This window comes from Biomphalaria glabrata, chromosome 7 (assembly GCF_947242115.1).
Source record: "Biomphalaria glabrata chromosome 7, xgBioGlab47.1, whole genome shotgun sequence".
NCBI classification, from domain to species: domain Eukaryota; kingdom Metazoa; phylum Mollusca; class Gastropoda; family Planorbidae; genus Biomphalaria; species Biomphalaria glabrata.
Genome location: NC_074717.1, coordinates 35,210,284 through 35,225,879, shown reverse-complemented (window position 1 = coordinate 35,225,879; position 15,596 = coordinate 35,210,284). Strand labels below are relative to the sequence as shown.

Sequence of the window (15,596 nt, the reverse complement as noted above, 5' to 3'; positions counted from 1 at the left end):
CTAGTACAGCTAATGAATTTAAACAATGTGCGTGTTTTAATAAATTACATACTATTGATGTATTCAGAAGAGTAAGCGAGGGAAAAGAAATACTTAAAGTACTCTATCGTTAACTTTGTTGCTTCTGTTGCTGTGAATTCCTACAAGATCTAGTCACTAGAGATGTTGAGTCAATTATGCACAAGTTCAGTGTGTGTAATGACTCTAGTGACCACAGATCTCACATACTGAAACACAAACTGTGTGATACTGACTTCTAGACGGCGTTCGTGTCACCGAACTCAAAACACTGGGTGTCGATATAACATGAAATAAAAACTGAACATTTTTGACGCATTACACCTTTCATTTGATGTGTAATAATATACAAATAGATTAGCCATTCACTGTGTCCTTTAAAAAAATGTCTTCAGTTATATCAAATAAAAAAAGGTAATTTTCAGCATTGCTAATTATCTTGTATAGTGATTTTCTTGATTTCTCAACAGATGTTGTTTCTTCTCTTCTTTTTCTCTCCCCTTGCAGTTATAAGATAATTTGTTAATGTTTTTACTATCTTCTACGTCACTGAAAGTTGTTTGTTGTTGTTCTCGGGAATTCCCTGTTGTTGTTTCCCTCACCCTTGCTTCAACCTACACAAAAGTGTACTTAATGTTTTCAATTAAGATAAGAAGTGTTCCTTATTAGCGACCAATGTGTTTTCACTTCAAGAAATCACTGCCATGATGTGGAAACAAACCGGAAGGGGGGGGGCGCCATGGCTGGAGGAGAAGATAATAAGGGAGGAAAAAGAAAAGAAATTGTCATCGGTTGTCTTGAGAATCTTTCTTTTCTCCTCCCTTTTCTTTCTTAGTGTCCGACTGTTGCTCGATTGGTCAAGATTGTGGTGGTGCGTACCAATTAATCACCAGACAGGCTGGAATCTATAGGGACGTCCAGAAGAACAGGCCCCATCACAAGTGTCCTCCGCGCAAGACAAATATTCTTGATTGGACCTTCAGAACCCCCAAATTATGTTCGTAGAGCCCAATTTTGCGTTTGATGAATCCGGCAAATTGCTGATGTAAAGATACTGAGCGAAGTATCGCCAGGGGAGCTGGCTACTGCCGCACGAAATAAGGTGCATCCACATTTTGGGAAATTAGAAAAGTTATTGGATTTTCCTCCGCTTCTCTTTTTTCTTTCTTCGTGCCTCCTATTTTTTTCTTCACTTTCTCAATGTATTGGTTTATTAAAAAACAAAAGTGTTGGAAGTGGTTAGAAACAAAGTTCATTCATTAAATCCAATCTGTTTTATGATTCTTTTGTGTTTATGTAAACTCAAGGAACTCCTCAGCATTGGTATTATTTTTTAAAAAACTTGGAGCTACACTTGATGTTAAAAGTTTTCAGTAGTTGATCACAAGTTGCCCTTTACATCACATCTAAGCATTGAACACAAATCTCCTCTAACCCCCATAGAATTTTTAAAAGTGTAGTCAACTACAAAAAAAAAAAAGATCAGCTCCACTTTCTCCAATCGTCCTCTACTACCCCCCATTTTTTTTCTTTCTCCCCCGAACACATACAGACTCGCGTACCCCAGGTTTAGAAACGTTACCGTGATATGGGTATCAACAGCATAGTCTCTGACTTTTCAAACGTTAGAAGTCTTTTAGAAGAAGGAAAGTTAACGACAGTGCGGAGAATTCTTCGCATTGAAGGGCTTGCCATGTATTGGGACATTGGACATATTTGGCCCAACACCGTCATCGAGGTTTGGCAGCCCTCGCCGCATGTAAAATTATCTTTATGTTTCAAGTTTGCCGTGGGTGCCCCCCAAAAATTGTCCAGAGCGCAATTGACAGACTAAACCTGTTTGATGCTCACTGATGGTCTCAGTGTAACTCCATGTATCCGGTAACACCTAACTCCTAACCTCTCACCTCAAGCTTGGTAAAATAACCTGGTACTCATGGGTTAAAACAATGCGAGTCTTAGAGATGTTTTCTTATGGTCGTGGAGATGTCCTTTGGTTAAAAATATTTTTTTGGAAAATCTTGTAATTGATTTTTGCATACCATGAAAACTGTTTCTCTCATCAGCCATGACTACTGTGCTTGCAGAGCCCCAGACCTCTTTAAAGAGTGGCATAAGCAAGGCCAACACATTCTGTCTGTTATTAAATTGCAGTCTTTCTTATTTCGTTTGGAAACGTACGAGGTGCAAATCTGTAGAAGAGAGGGGGGGGGGTCACACGCAATTAAATGACAGCTTTACCTCAGCATCGACATTGGTGGTAGAAATGGATTTAGATTTTTTTTCACCCACGTTCTCTCTCTCTCTCTCTCTCTCTCTCTCCTCCCTCGAGTATACAAGAGGTTTACCCGTCACCCCATCATCACTTGATAAACCCGGCAACCAATTTTCTGCATGATTCATTAAATGCATTCACTCTCTTTCCCTCACCCCTCCCTTCTCTCTGACGACATCTACTCACTCTTATCACCACCTCGGTCATTCCCTCTTTCATTTCAATTTTACTGCCCTCCCTTACTTTTTTTCCCCTTTTCCTCCCAATTTTTTTGAAAATGACAAGACTTTTAAAAGCAATGGAAGACAGTGAATGCGGCGAGTATTTGAAATTGCTTGAACTTGGAAGAGATGGGTGCTGGGAAGACCAGAGATCGATGCGAGTTTATGATGGTTATCTTTCACTTTAAACCAATTCAATAATAACTCTTGTCACTGTCTCTCCCACCCCCCTTCTGCCCCACCCACTTTACTAGCACTGTCCCATCATTCATTTCGGTGTAAATTCTTGTAGGCCCCAGTTGAACAGCCAAAAGTTATTTAGATTTTGGGTCTTGATTAAAAGTAAATTTATGTCATTGGAATTAGTTGCCCCCCTGCCCTTCCCGCTTGTGTGAAGTAACTTGCCGTTGTGTGCCCCATGTGAATGAGTGGACGACCTCTGGCCCTCTCTGTCTAGTTGTTGATATACTTTTAAATAAATGAGTTCTACTGTAAATCAATTCAATTTTTTTTTTCTTTCTTTCATTTTGTGTTTCTATCAGTTTCATTTTGTTGTGTCAATTCGTCAAGTCAACCACACAGTGATTTAGTAGAAGCTTTTAATTCTTTGGGAAAACATTGGAAGCACTTTTGTGTCATCACTTTTGGCTGCTGTTGTTGACATGAACTTTTTGCTTAGTCTGTTGGGGCACCACAAATGTCGTACTGACTTTTTACCTCCCCCGATCGGACGTCCTTATAATTTCACTCAATTGAAAGTTTATTCTTTAATGTTTCTTAAACAATTTAAGAGTTATCTTTCATTTTCATAGATTTTGGTGCTTGCCGGAAAAATGAGGATGATCTTGCTATTTAGCTGTTCAACCTAAGGTTTTTAAAAACAATATCTGGAAAACCCTCATCAGGCTAAAAAGATCTCTCGATTCTGTCAGATACTTTGAGATATGGTCTCTGTTGGGAATATTTGTATATGCTATAATTATTAAGTTACTATATCGTCATCTCAGTGGCTTAGACCTGTCTTTCACTAACTTGCTGTTAGAGGGTCCATGATACATTAAATTTTGGTCATAACTAATGAGCGTACGTTAGCCTCTTTTCTTGTGCTTAGTCTATTATATTTTTGTCATTCAATCTTGAGGAATGAGAGAGCTACTGTGCCCTAGAAAGCAGAAAAGGCCTGGATCCGGATTCTTCTTTTGAGACGCTGTACCCAAACTTTTTTGGCACTTGTTAGCTTCTTGTCTGCTGTTGTCATCGTGTATGCCTTAAATTTTGCTGTCAATGACAGTGGTCCCTTTTGTATTATTTCTCCCATTTCCCATTCTTGGATCAAGTTACAACTGTACACAATTATTCATTGTCCCTAGCAAAACACGAATTTATCAAAAAAATTACCCCAAAATAATTAGTCAATTAATATGGCTCTTCATGTATCGGAAGACAATGGATGCGCCCAGTTGAGTTATTGGCTTTGGTTTTGTCTTGAGGCGGGGCAGAATCTGATGTGACAGATCAAGCCAATTCTAGAGCGGCAGACTTTGCCACAGTTCGTGCATGTATATGCATCTGTCCTAGGGCTAGTTGACAGGGCAGCTTTCTTCTTCTTTCTCTTGACTGATGCAGCTTCGTTTATTTTGCACTCGGCGAAGTTTGTACCAGCACGTACAGTCTGTCTCCATTCTGTCCGGTCTTGGGCTATCTCCTCCCACATACTTTTTTCGATGCCCGTGGTTCTCATGTCTCGCCTGCAGACATCTCTGTAGGTAAGTCTTGGGTGGCCCTTGGGTCTGACTCCCTCTACAAGCTCAGCGTATAGGATGTCTTTAGGGATTCTTCCATCTGGCATGCGAGTGACATGCCCGAGCCAGCGTAGTCTTCTCCGTATAAGAAAAGCATAGATGCTGTGCATACTGGCCCGTTTCAGAACGTATGGTTAGAGACATGATCCCTCCAGGAGATGCACATTATGCGTCACAGGCAGCGTAAGTGGAAGCTATTTAATCTGTGTTCTTGACGCATGTAAGTTACCCAGCTCTCACTGCCATAAAGAAGTGTGCTCAGAACGCAGGCATTGTAGACTAGGATTTTGGTTGCCGTAGTCAATTTGATATTCTCCCACACGCGCTTGGAGAGTTTGCCATTGCTGCAGAAGCCTTTCCTATTTTTTAGTCATCTCTATATACCAGTTAATTAGTGGTAATTAAATAATTATATTGATATCGAAATAAATCTTACAGTATGGAGAGATATGATTGTAAATGTGCAATTCTTGCACTTATAAAAGATTTTTTTTTTTTTTTTAAGTTTTTTTTAATAAATATTTTGCTTAAACATTCACTGATAAATGTTTTCTCTGTTTCACATCAGCACACAGAAAAGGGTATCATCCAAATTTTGTTCATGATAAGTCACATTTACACAAACTTGTTTTTTTTTCTAGTTATTTATTTTAACGTCCTGAAATAGTGTTTTGGCCTGTCGTTAACTATGTAATGTTTTGGTGTTTTTTTAGGCCTGTCGTTAATTTTGTAAAGTGTGCTTTGGCCTGGCGTTATTTATGTAAAGTGTGTTTTGGCTTTGTGTTAACTTTGTTAAGTCTGTTTTGGCCTATCGTACATTTTATTATCTTAACACGGGACAAATTAATATTTTTTATTAGGCACTCCTTTAAAATTCTGCTGAGATTTGGAATATTATCAGAATCATACTTTTAAACAAATGAATTCTGAAGCACACACAATGTCATAACAAATAAAAAAAAACATTTCCAAAAGAGGATTAATTTGAAAGAAAATGTTCAATCAGCATTCAATGTTGACTCTGAAAGAGATGCACTTCTTCTTGTTTGCATTGAGAAGGTCAGAGAGCCTCGTCTGACTAGCTCAGCACTTCCTTGTTGAGCAGTTCTCAAGTTGCATCTCAGTTGTGCTTCTTAGTCCCAGCTACACTTCTTAGAATCTTTGGTTAGCTTTGCAAAGGTGCGTAGAAAAAAAAAATTATTATACTATACTATCTGTCTACAATGATAGTAATTCTAAACGCTTGCGAATCTCGACAGTTGTGTGTGTAAGCAAGACTAGCTGTTCAGTGTACAAGTGAAGATCTTGAAGGCATCCTGCTAATTATTGGAGCTTGCTACACTTCAGAGGTAAGTAGCCTTCTTCTTTGTTCTCATTTTACATGTTGGAGGGTTCAGATCAGTAATACTATATCTGAGATTAACTGCGCAGTGGTTTCCACGTCAGGCAGTTCTCCGTATAGTTTTTGTTCTCTAGGAGGGCTTTGGGGCCAAAGTCTTGTTCGGGCCTCTTGATATAGTTTGCAGCTTTGAAGGACATGGTCAGCATTCTCTTGTGATGATCCACAAGGGCAGGTTTCGCTCGCCCCGACTTTAAGCTTCGGGAACATATGTTGGTAAGTAACCTGCTTGTGACTCCATGCTCAATGCCATGCTGTTCAGGGCCCTGTTCGCCTCTGGTTTAACTGTTGAATGGCAAACATGAAGCTTATTTTCATGGTCCTGAAGGAAAACTAAAACAACTGATGCAGTTTCGTTCTCATCCACACGCAGTTGATCTCGTCACATGTCTGCACGCACGCACACACACACCCTCTCACACACACACAGTACATCGTTAATGCTGTCCACACTGTCTTGTCTTGTTTTCAACCTTTCGGCTTTTATCGCCTTCCCCCCCCGGGCCTTTTAATTTCTTCCGTCTCCCAATACAATTTTGTTTTTCCTTGTTGTTTTTCTCCCACCCCTGTCCCTCCCACATACACTCTCTCTCCACCCTTGTGTTAATGCTCGCGTATTAATTTCTTAAGTCAGAGCCGAGCTGTCTGGACTTTTTACACATACTCGCTGGCGAGCAAGCAAAAGTTATTGATGAGCGGGGGGCACTTAAGGGCCCACGTCATGGGCCCAGGGCGGTCGGACTGAGGAGGGAGCGACGTTATCAGAGAATTGATAGCTCCGGCAGCTAAATTTCATTAACACCAGGCCGCGTCAGCTCGTCTGTTGCCCGATTCTTCATTTTGGAAATAAGTCATTAAACTCGACCCCTCCTATACATGATAAACGTATCGGCCGGGCAGCATCAGTGATTGAGATTGTCATCGAGCTGGAGATTATAAAAGAAGAAGAAGATGATAATCTCCGGGGAGGTTTTTGAGGCTGGAGAGAAAGAGAAAACAAGAAACTCGCAAGAACTGCAAAGTCAACAACAACAACGGTCATCATTAGAGCCCCCAAACTGGAACGAGATAAAGATGTACGCATTGTTTAATCGTGATGGACCAAACAAACAAAAAAATACGAATGTATATATCACATGGATTGCGTCCCTGCATGAAGCTTAGCTGTAAAACAAATGTCTGAAATACTAATGGAATCTGGATAGATGTCTTCTTAGGAATCCAGATTTTTTTTTTTCTTCTTCCCTTTTCTTCTTCAAATCTCATCAACTCATGAACCTCACCCCACAGTCCGAGTTTTTTTCTACTCATTTTTTTTTTTTTGTAATGATAGGAAAGAACATTGCCCTACCCCCCAAGACCCAGCAAGAAACCCCCCTCACCCCCTTTTTTCCCCTCCATCACCTCCTTCCATTTCCATGTCCTCCTTGAAGCATTCTTCCGTCCCCTTTCCCCTCTGTTTAACGACCGTTGATTATGGAAGTGCAAATTCGGGGCGAGAGATCCATGGGAATCCAAGTTGATCAATATCATTAAATTGCTGACCTCCGTTGGTTGGCGAGGGGAAAAATAGAGAGCGAAAAACAGAAATAATTCAAATCTCTCAACTATGAAATAGAAACGGGAAGTTGGGGGTTGGTTGGGAGTGGATGGGGAGAGAGACCAGGTCATGGAAGCAAGAGAAGAAAAAAAAAGAAAGCAAAAAAAAAATGCAATAAAAAGAGTGTCTTGTAATACAAGGGGAGATGATTTAAGTTCAATATGAAGGTAGATAACTGATGTGATGTGAGAAAGTTGAGATGATTTTGGGAAAAAAAAGGGGGGGGGGGGACTCCAAAAACTCGATCACAATAAAGGACAGGGTAGGTGAAACTGATTTTTTTTTTTTGGCCTGGGGATGGGGTAGAGGATGAATTAAAGTTTGTGGCTGTCATAGAGTTGGGGGAGGGGAGCGTGTGTGTAAAAGAGTGAGGGATGAGATGTGCAATTTTTTTTTTGGGGGGGGGGGAGGAGAGAGGGGGATGCCATGTTCTGTAGCCGGCGAAGACCGTGAAAAATGAAGTGATTACGAAAACCAATCACTGGTCGCCGGGATGCTTGTCTTGTCCGGCCTCGTCGCTGTCTTGTGACTAGGGGACTGAGAAATGCTGACCTTCGACCCAGGATTACAACTCATCAAGATTAACATTTCTAAAAAAATGAAGTCCTTCCCCCCCCCCCACCCGTCCTCTTCATGTCTCTTATGGTATTAAAACTAACAATCAAAGATTCTTTAAAAAAAAAAAGGGTACTCAAACAGGAGTCTTTTAATGGGAAACAGTTCCTCCTAGGAAGACATTGGAAATGTGATGGTGCTGTATGGAAATGTGAAATATGGATGGAGTTGGGTTGTTGTTTTTTTTCGCCTCTTTAATATGTTTGTCTCTTCCATACATTTGATTGAATGTCCAATTTTGTTTTGACAGTATTCTCTCCTACTATTACTGCATTACAATTCTAAATACTTCTGCAAGATATTAAACTACTCTGCTCAGTGATTGGTGCATTGGTGGAAGGTCGGCTGGGAAGACTCCCCGTAAGTCTGAAGACCGATCTCGAGAGAAACAAAAAAACAACACAAAACTAACTGGGTTTTTATTTTTGTGTGTTGTTGGACTTGAAAGACGAGCATGCTAATCACGTTTGCGCGGTGCGGACTAGAGACGGGGGGCTATTAGAACACAGCTACTTAGATTAGAACGTTGACAGATCGTTTGCGGACATGGCATAACACGGTCAGGTCATTGGGAGAGAAACAATGGTAGCGGGGGGGGGGGGAGGCTGGGGGGATCAGTGATGGAAGGGGGGAGGGGGGGAGCTCACACTGTCAGTGGGCTGGAGCTTGTTGCAATGTCAGTCTAAGGAAGTTACCTTGTTGCTCAGTTATTGAGGACTGGATTAAAGTGAACTTCAATGCCGGACCATCACTTCTTTTGAAAGCGTTATTGGATCAGGGGTGAGACTTTTGTTGCTCATTGTGTCAGCACTAGTGATGTGGATGCTTGTTCAGGCATGGGCTAATGCGTGGCCCGATGTTATCATGCCCATCACTGGACAGCCAAACCAGCCAGCGTTGACCAACCTTAATGAGCTATTGTTCTTATCTAAATCTGTCTTAATTCTTGCACCAGATTGGACTGGGAACATTTGCCAGACTAACCTCGAAGCTTTCATAATACAGTTACAATCTGAAAGCGTTGTTTTGTTTTTTTTTCTCTTCGAAATTTTATTGTTTCTTCATGCTTGTATTCTAGAGATCTATGCTATACATTTTTGTTTCTGCAAATACGACTTTATAAAACAAACAAAAAGAAGATAAAGCTAGATTGCTTGTTATATATTTTTTTTTTTCTTAGGAAATTTAATTTAGTGGAAATCATAAAAAGAAAAGAGAAGCTTCCTTGTGTTTCTAGAAGTTTTGATTATTTTAAAAATGCGTGTCTGACGAACTTCATTAAAACTGCTTTGTCTTAAATGGAGCAGATATTTTTTTAAATAGACATCTAAAAATTTTGATGGCATTATTTTTTTCTTGTTTGGTATTCCTTCAATTGTTCACTCTGCTTCTATTGTGCTCGCTCTTCTACCAACATTTGCAATCACACATGAACTTTAGGTTTGTACTCGTGGCATTTCTGAATTTATTTTCAAACACCTATTGAAATAATTTCATAGTTATTGAATGGTACATTTCACTGTCGACGTACACTTGCTGTCCTTTAGCTTGTTGTGTTGTAAAATTATGTTTGATATAAAACCATTTAGATCTATTGTACGGTAGTATTTATGAACGTCAAGTCGATTGAACAAAGAAAGCAGTCAAAGTTGCTAGTAAAACCAAATTTATAAAAGAACAAGGTTAAAAAGATAGTTTGTGTGGAAGCACAAACACACAATCGGCCCCGGAGGTGGTCCACCAAAGCAGATAAAGAGGCAGGTTTCGATATTTTCAGAAAGAATAACAGAATGAAATCAAACGCAAATGACAGAAGAATGGAGAAAGAAGGTTGACAGATCTTGTTTGATGCCCCAACGGTCCAGAAGACCAAGGGATAGGTGAAAGTGAAGGTGAAATTAGATGTGAGCCTGGCCCCAGCTAATGTCATGTAATGATTTTCTGGTTGATCTAATTGTTTTGTAAAGGGTCAATGACTTATTCAAAGCCTCAAGGAAAAAAGACTTTTTCTTAAAAAAAACAAAACAAAAACATTTTCCCCTTTAGTTTCGTGTTCCATGTTGTGGTGGCACTCAGCAGTTCACGCGATAATTTGTAAAACTACTTATTAATTGTTGTTTTAAATTATGTTCCACTAATATAATAAATAGATATTTTCTCTTTAAAAAAAGTAAACGTTTCTTTTGTAAAAGTAGTAGTTAGTATGATAGAACTTACTTAACTTTGCAATACAATTGTAAAAAAAAATAATTTTTTAACATCCTGTGTTTATAGTGAGTAGTTATAAAAATGGTCTATTTTTATGAAAGGAACTTCTTGCATAGTTGATTTTAAAAATTTGATTTTTCGGTTTCAGAAAAGAAAAAAGTAGCCGTTGCATCAGAACTTTGAAAGGTCTAAAATATATTTTCTAGTTTACGAGATCTAAACGGGACGGAGGGACAGACAGACCACACAAAACTAATATCGTCTATTCCCCTTTAAGGGGGCCGCTAATAATAAAAACAGTAAAATAAAATCAGTAAGTAAAAACATTAAGAATCTATTGTTGTATTTTCATGTCAATCGAACATGGAAAGAGTTGTCCACCCTTAGAAAAAAACCTAATAAATGAAAACAACTTTCTATTTCTCAAGAGCATGACGACTGGATGAGCACATGGCCTTGCACGGGACGTTCTAATAGAATCAGAATTATTTCTTTTTAAAGCCAACGTCTGCTATGCATAAGATCAGAAGATAAGTAACAATGATAATTTAATCATAATAAAAATTCAATTTCTATAGCGATTTTAAAAACAAACATTAGTTCAGCGTGCTTTTTTTTTTAAAAACATAATAAATACAAACCAGATCCAGAATGATGTCAATACACGGATATTGTTCAGCTAAGACCAGAACATACATATTGTTTAGCTTAGACCAGAACATACATATTATTCAGCTTAGGCCAGAACATACATACTGTTCAGCTTAGACCAGAACATACATATTATTCAGCTTAGTCCAGAACATACATATTATTCAGCTTAGACCAGAACATACATATTATTCAGCTTAGACCAGAACATACATATTATTCAGCTTAGACCAGAACATACATACTGTTCAGCTTAGACCAGAACATTTGAAGCAAAGGGCAATATGAACAAATAATAAAAAGATCCATATACTGGCAACCAACGTCCTTAGAGTTTAATATGTTTAATAAATAGATGTTGACGTTCTTATAGAGCCGACTGTAGTGAAGCATGTAGATTGTTCTGGATAGGATGGAATAGATTTGTTGAAATAAGAGTCTACCAGTAAAGTTGATCCGCCCTGTCGATGGGATTTTTGTGAAACATATAATGTGATCAATGCGCATAGATGGTCTATAACGAGATTATATATATATATATAGATCTGTATGTTTCCGCCATGCACTCAGCTATGTCGTCAGTGCAAGGTGCATGTACGCTCTAGATAGTGCTCTCATCGAAGCACATTTTGATTTACCTAGCAGTGGTACTCTTAATTGTATAGCTGCTGTTGTGAGACATACCAGCTGAGCAGTATTGCAGTAGTCAAGGCTTTTCTTTAGTTTTCTTAGCTGTAGATCGAGGCTCCTGCAGCATTGACTTAACGCGTCGTACCGGCAGAGCGGAAATCAAGAAAACACCGATATTCTAACAAATCTTACTTTTGGCACCTTGTGATTCGTTGTAATGAACAGGCCAAGAACCTTTCTGCTGATTCGAAGGACCTTGGATGCATTTTCATTTAATTTTATTTTCAACGTCCAACTGTAGAAATTGGCAACACTCTATAAACGTTGGTTGCCAATATTGAGATCTCTGCATTGGATACTTGTAACATTGTCAGCAAGGGATCTCATTGATACCCTATAGTTTAAAACCAAGCAACAATCAACACAATTGCCACGAACGTCTTGGTGAGGGATGTAAGAGCCGAGCCAGTACCAGAATAACGGAACGTGCCAGAGAAACTGGCTTTTTGAAACCTAAAATATGAGGACAAGTCAAGCAAAGGATGAACACGTGACCAGTTTCAGCCTTGAGAAAAAAAAAAGATAATTTAAAATGGATCTAGTACATGTGTCATAATTAAAGGATGGGTCCTTGAAAATGTGTCCTTATTGGATAGATTCTAGCAGGATTGAAGGATAGATTTTAGTAGAGGTGCCCTAATTGAAGACTAGATTTAAGTAGACGTGTCTTAATCGAAGGATAGATTTAAGTAGACGTGTCTTAATTGAAGGATAGATACATGTAGATGTGTCTTAATTGAAAAATTGAAAGATAGCTTCTAGTCGGTGTGTCTTAATAGAAAGATAGCTTCTAGTCGGTGTGTCTTCTTCCATATTGAAATTATTTGGCGCTACAAACAGAAGAGCTTGAAGCATGTCATTCTGTGGTGGATAACAAGCCCAAAACAAACACCACTAATATTGTCTCTACCTTGAGACTCTACAACTTGATTGTGATGAACTCTTCTCTACACCGGAGACATCAAAAAAAAAAAGCGAGCTATTTATGTCTGAAAATCTCCTATACTCATAACATGCACATATTTTAATCTAAAAATGGAACACGTTCTTATCCACTATTTGACATCACCGCCGTCCCTCAATCCCCAGCCCACCACTTTTTTGTTTCCCCATGCTGTCACTTGGTATTAAAAGATGGCTTGCTGTGTGACCACTTGAAATGGGATTAATACCCGCCCCAGACGACCTTTCATTGAGACTAAATGCATCTGACCTTCATTAGCACTCTTCTCCCTGGGAGCATGCCTCTACAGTCCATGATTTAAAACTTTTTTTTTTAACAATATCTTAAAATGAAGAGAAAAAAAAAGGGGGGGGGGATTCCAAGGAGTGGTGGGAGAGTGAAAGGAAAGAGTGTAAGAAGTTGGGAATTAAGATCATAGTTACTCTTTAGATAAATAAAACCTCATTTCATGTCAGTTTTTAAAATCTCCTAAGTTTTTTTTTTTAGATCCTCCTCCTCATTCGTGTTTTAGTTAAAAAAAATTCTCTGCTGAATTTAGACCCAGTCCCCATCTCTCTCTCTCTCTCTTTCTCTCTCTCTCTCTCTCTCTCTCTCTCTCTGACGTAACGTCGCAAGGGGCGTACATTAGGCCGATTGGAAGGATCTGATTAATCGGAGAAAATGTAGCCAGGCATACAGGGCCGAGCGTAAGTAAATATGACAGGGTGCGTCATTAAACTGGGATCCTAATGAATAATTTGGGAGCTTGTGTGCGTGTGTTGTGTAGCTCGACTAGGGGAGGAGGCGGGTGAGGAAAGGCTCCTCTACCCAACCCCCAAACCTATCATTATACAAATCTAAAGTTCGTCTACTCCTAGGAATGTTGATGGTACTAGAAAAAAAAAAGTGTTGGGAAGAAAAGAGGGAACGGGGAATTATCTTGGCTGTTTATGTGTTGATGTTGGTACATGAGAGTTTCTGTCTGGTGTGAGTACTGTAAGGGACATTTACTCATTTCCTTAGGTACTTGTGCTTCCCCCATAAAACAAAGAGGGATGTAATGACAAGGACTGGAGATAAACACACACGGTAGAAAGACACCATCGGAAGTGATGCTAGATCCGAGACTGGGGATCTTGTAGTTAAACATAGCAGGCTGCACACCAGTTTCAGACTTCGGGCAATTATAGTATCCATTGTCCAAAAGTAGTTTTACAATAATTATTCATAAACTTTATACATTTATATCCAATTACAATTTTAGAACTGGGATAACTAAACTCTGGAGCATGGAATCCCAGAAATAATATAAGAAAAGGAATGCCTGCTGTAAAAATAATGTGGTGAAATAAAGTCTTCAAAAATGTTTCATATGTTTTGAAGGATAAAAGTATTGTAAGAAAGGAGCATGAAATCGCTGTCTCAATGCAGACTATTACAAGACACATTGTGGAACTTTCTCCTGATGTAATTCTAGTGCATGCTCTTTCTTCTATTGCCCTTGGGCAAATCAGCTGACTTTCTGTTGTTGCCCAGTCAAGCATTTTGATAAGAGGAGTTTAGGATAACTACAAGAAGTTTGAGTCGCATCGAGTCACTCCATGGGTAAAACAAGAACAACATTTTTAAAAATATATATAAAAAAAAAAAGCTTATATTAAGTGTAATTGTATTAATTAGTTTGGATCAGTCATGTAATTATATGTATGATTGACCTAGACATAATAGTCTCTGTGAGATAGAAATATTTTTACCAATTGTTTTTGTCTAGCTTTTAGCTTTCTCAATGGGCTTTGATCCTATCTCTTGTCTGGACCAGTTGGGAAAGGGAAAGGGAAGATGGAGGTATCTTGGTGAATGTTTACGTGATCGTTTTTTTAAATGCACAAAAAATGTTCATCCAGGGCTTAATACGACCAATGTCATGTACGATTTCTTTCCCTTGTTCAAGATACCGTACCAAACAAAATAATACAAATACAACATTTTCTGATAACAAACGACAAAGCTATTGAAGCTTAATCATAACATGGTAGTGAAATATTAATGAACAAAATGAAGAATCCCATCGAAATGTGGAAAAAATAAAAACGGAGGGAAAGAGTTAAAAATGTAATTCTTTTTTATATAGCTCTATCTGTCTCGAAAGACAGTGGGTGTACTCAGTGGATCCTTGGTTTTGGTCTGTTTTTGGATATGTCTCCATGTTTGAAAATCAACAAGTATTCAGTTTCATTATTCCTCAGTCTTGTATGAAGCAACTCGCAAGCGTTAGTCTTTTGATTTGCTCTGCCCTCCTGATAGATGGCCTATAGATAATTCATACAGTCTGCAATGACTCATTGGAAAAGTAATTTTTTTCCCCTATGATCGTTTAGCTTTTGATGGTTTAACCCAAGTCTGCTGACCATCCCGGCCTTAACAGTAGACGGCTGTTACCTTCTTGACCACGGTCGCCTCTAGTACCATCAATCGCCGTCAAAGATCAACACTTACTCCATAATGCCATCATTGGCTGACCTGTGGTGACCCAACCTTCGGCGACCTTAGCTTGCGCTTCAAGGAAGAGGTTCCTGACCAGTGGACGGCCAATTAATTGGGGTGACCGGCAGTCGCCAGCGGGCCTGATGGATCTACTCATCAGCCGACGACGCCCGGTCAACAAGCAACCTCCTCCCCTCCCACCCTTTCCACTTCATTCTCTTACTGTCCACTTTCGTTTTGACCGGTTCTATCTTGCTGTATTCCGTCCCGTGTCGAGATGAAGAAATTAGAAGTTGGCATTTTTTAAGCTCTCTCATTTCTCTGTCTGGTCCCAACTGTGATAGATATTGTCTCCTTCGTTATCGCCTTCCCAGACATAACAGCTTATATCTATCTCAGCCGAGATATGACCGTTCACGTCCCCCCCGTGCAAGAGACATCCACTTGGTACTCCTTGAGATGATGCTTGTCTCTACTGCTTCATTGACTGGGGGGCGCCCACTTAGTGCAATCCTTTGGATTGATCAGGGCAGTGTCTTTTGTTGATCTTTTCAAGCCTAATGGAATTAAATAGTATTGGGCTAGTATGCTCAACCAAGTGAGGTCATGGGAAGTTGAGAACATGCAGCACGATGACTAGTCCAAATGTTGCTTGATTCAATAACTCTTTCTCGCGAAATGTAATTCATG

At 39.3% G+C, this 15,596-nt stretch overlaps 1 protein-coding gene across 1 annotated transcript in view; it reads left to right on the top strand.

The window, feature by feature from the left end:
• The window catches only part of LOC106060533 (uncharacterized), a 95,882-nt gene that overhangs the window by 11,359 nt on the left and 68,927 nt on the right, over nucleotides 1–15,596 (top strand). The window contains exon 2 of the mRNA XM_056035844.1: nucleotides 5,576–5,665. The gene's annotated coding sequence lies outside the window, so the exon portion shown is untranslated. The remainder of the gene's footprint in view (nucleotides 1–5,575; nucleotides 5,666–15,596) is intronic.